Source organism: Alexandromys fortis, unplaced genomic scaffold (assembly GCF_014885135.2).
Source record: "Alexandromys fortis isolate MF-2015 unplaced genomic scaffold, M_Fortis_MF-2015_v1.1 scaffold_0, whole genome shotgun sequence".
Lineage (NCBI taxonomy): Eukaryota > Metazoa > Chordata > Mammalia > Rodentia > Cricetidae > Alexandromys > Alexandromys fortis.
In genome coordinates, this window is record NW_026067949.1 from 15,736,148 (window position 1) to 15,740,353 (window position 4,206).

The window sequence follows — 4,206 nt, forward strand, 5'->3', positions numbered from 1 at the left end:
TCCCCCCACTGCACACACCCAACTCCTGTCCCCCTCCCTCTCCAGTCCAAAGAGCAGTCAGGGTTCCCTGCCCTGAGGGAAGTCCAAGGTCCTCCCCCCTCCATCCAGGTATAGGAAGGTGAGCATCCAAACTGGCTAGGCTCCCACAAAGACAGTACATGCAGTAGGATCAAAACCCAGTGCCATTGTCCTTGGCTTCTCAGCAGCCCTCATTGTCTGCCATGTTCAGAGAGTCCCGTTTTATCCCATGCTTTTTCAGTCCCAGTCCAGCTGGCCTTGGTGAGCTCCCTTTAGATCAGCCCCACCATCTCAGTGGGTCCTGACTTCCTTGTTCTCATGTTCTCCCTCCTTCTGCTCCTCAAAAATGGGGCACTGAACTGAACAGAGAATTCTCAACAGAAGTTCAGATGGCCAAAAGACACTTAAAGTCATGTTCATTCTCCTTAGCGATCAGGGCAATACAAATCAAAACAGCTGTGAGATACCATCTTACATCGGTCAGAATGGCTAAAATCAAAAACACCAAAGATAGCCTTTGCTGGAGAGGATGTAGAGTAAGGGGTACACTCATCCATTGCTGGTGGGAATGCAAACTTGTGCAACCACGTTGGAAAACAGTGTGGCAGTTTCTCAGGAAATTTGGGATCAACCTACCCCAAAACCCAGCAATACCACTCTTGGGAATATACCCAAGAGATGCCCTATCATACTATAAAAGTATTTGTTCAACTATGTTTATATCAGCATTACTTGTAATAGCCAGAACCTGGAAACAACCTAGATGCCCTTCAATGGAAGAATGGATGAAGAAAGTGTGAAATATATACATATTAGAGTACTACTCAGTGGTAAAAAAAAAAAAATGACATCCTGAATTTTGCATGCAAATGGATGAAAATAGAAAACACTATCCTGAGTGAGGTAACCCAGACCCAAAAAGATGAACATGGGATGTACTCACTCATAATTGGTTTTTAGCCATAAATAAAGGACTTTGAGCCTATTATTCACGATCCTAGAGAAGCTAAATAAGAAGGTGAACCCAAAGAAAAACATATAGTTATCCTCCTGGATATTGGAAGTAGACAAGATTGCTGGGCAAAAATTGGGAACTGGGTGGTGGGGTGGAATGGGGGAAAGAGGAGATGGGGAGAGAAAAGCAAGAAAGGGAGGATGGGGAGAGCTTGGGGGAATGGGATGGTTGGGATAAAGGAAGGGTGGATATGGGCGCAGGGAAGTATATATCTTAATTAAGGGAGCCATTTTAGGGTTGGCAAGAGTCTTGACTCTAGAAGTGTTCCCAGGGGTCCAGAGAGATGTCCCCAGCTAGGTCCTTGGGCAGCTGAGGAGAGAGAGCCTGAAATGGCCCGATCCTATAGCCATACTAATGACTATCTTGCATATCACCATAGAACCTTCATCTGGCGATGGATGGAGATAGAGACAGAGACCCACATTTGAGCACTGAACTGAGCTCCCAAGGTCCAAATGGAAAGGTATTCTTCAAAATTAAAATTTCTAATGTAAATGAGATAACAAACTTTTTTAAAATAAAGACAGGCAAATATTCAAACTTTTTTATTATGAATATCTATTCATAAATAACACTAATGTATAATGATCTAATATTTTTATAACAAATTTACTGTATATGAAGTGACAAAGTAGAGATTCTCAGCCAAAGGATCTGAAATTATATAAAAAAAAACTTTGCTTGAATCTTTACTTAGTGACTACATCTTGTTATTTGAGATTTGTAAACAAACACAGTAATACTTTAAGTATGAAAGGTTGTCGTGAAAGACTGAAATAAAAAAATAATGATATAGGCAAAACATAAACTCTAAATAATTTGAGCTAGTTACTGATAAGAATATTAAAATTTGTAATATTAATACTTGTTTTCAGACCACTATATTTAATTTTCTATATTAATTAAAATTTACCAGGCATGTTGCTCCATGCCTGCATTTTCTATAATCAGCGGACTAGTCAACATTTTTTCCTACACCACTTGAATTGTAAAATAATATTGCCATTGTCTGTAATTAAACAGGAAGATCCTGTCTCAGAAAAAAAAGAAATAAGTAAGAATAAAATAGGAAAACAACCCTTAAAATATTTGATTTACATTCTTCTACTATTATCAATACTCCCAAACCATCATAGATTTTGAAGTATTATCACTTTTGATATCCATAACTGTACATTCTAGATTACTTCTCAGCAAGCCCTCACAGTTACACAATTGGCTTTTTATAACCAATTAACCACACAATGCAAAATGTTTGAGTGCCTTAATTTTTTGAGGCTAATAAGTTTGTGTAGGGTAGCTTCAGTAAAATATACTTAGGCATTTATTTAGATTGACATTCTTTGATATTGATACAGTATTAAGAAGAATTTTGTTTTATGAAATAATGATTTGATTTTACTCCATGCTCTCCGTAGGTGACAACAAAGTCTGAAACTCCAGGTCACTTTTTTTTTCCTAGTAGCTTAATTAAAGTATAGAAAACAAACAAACAAAGCAAAAGAGGAGTAAATGGCAGGATGCTTAATTATTCCTCATTCCCCTTCAACTGAGAAAATGGTACACGTGATGAAATGTTACCTTCTTAGGATATTCATTGCATGGACAGTAGATAGTCTTCTGAATGTAGTGATTGCTTTTGAAATATATTACTGGATGAATTCAGAGCCATTAGTTTGATTCTCTAGATAGAGATTTTGACATTGTGGGATAAACATTCCATCACTCACACCGATTTACAAGTCACTTGCTTCCATAGGTGTGTGCACAAAGAACTGTTTGCAGTCATCTGTTATTCAGCTCTTTAGTGCAACACTGGTATCCTGTATAACAGCACAGATATTCTCAGTTTTGTCTCACCTCTTCCTGCAACTAGAACTGAAAGGAATAAAACCCCTGAGGGTCCTGGTGGGAGGATTTGGGCTTCTATTTGTTAAAACCTGATGTTTACTCATGGTTTAATTTATTTCTCGTGTATTTTCTTTTAATTTCTTTCTTTTCATTTAGAATATTTTTCTGGATATTTAATCCCTTCATATTTTCTATAGACTTAATTTATACAACCAAAAGAGGGCAGTGCTTCATCAACTATTCTTTTACTATCATACTTAATATTTATTTTAAAGACAGTAAGAATCTATTGGGCACAAATTTTGATTTCAAGAGTGAAATTGTATTCAATATTAACAACTCTTGAATAAATATTTTAATATTTGGGTTCTTAATCATGGTAGTGTTCTGTTTAAAAAAGAACATAAAATACTAGATAAATTCAATGGTGGTATGCTCTGTGTGGATATACTAAGAATTCTCCATCATGTTTCAAATACTTATTTGATTCTCTATGAATCTCCCATTTTGTGTTGGGGTATAAAAGTTGTGGAAAATTAAACATTCAGAACTCCAAACTCAACATTCAGTATCCTCTGAGTTGCCCTCTCGGTACTGCCCTGCATCTTAGTGTTTCTTTCTTATCTCTGTTCCTCATACCTAATATTTCAAATCCTCATGTCCTTACCCTGGAACATATGAACCTGCTATCGCTAGGCTCGGGACTGAAGTCACCACAACAATGTGGTTCACAACAGGAACATTGTATCATTCCATCTCATATATAAGTGCTAGAACTCAGGGAGGAAGCTTTTAGAGCAGATCCACTTTAGACTACTGAATATGAAGCAATAGGCACTTACCTTTCGTGTCTCAGGGGTCAGAAAGGGCAATAGCAATAGCCTCTGATTTGGGAGCCTTCTGGGAAACCTTGACAAACAATTGAAAAGAGGGCTTATCATGCTTAGTGTTGGGATTTTGTTAGATAGTCTATGGCCCTTGTGTGAAAAAAATCCTTAGTCTACAAAGAAAAATTTTATCTCTATCTAATATCTATCTATCTATCTATCTATCTATCTATCTATCTATCATCTATCTATCTATCTATCTATCTATCTATCTATCTATCAATCAATCATCTATCATCTATCTATCATCTATCTATCATCTTTCTATTTATCTATCTGTCTATGTATCTATCATCGATCTATTGTCTTTCGAGACAGGGTTTCTCTGTAGCTTTGGAACTTTCCTTTACTAGCTCTTGCAGACCAGGCTGGTCTAGAAATCAAGAAGATTCACCCTTCTCTGCTTCCCAGTGCTGGAATTAAAGGCATGCACCT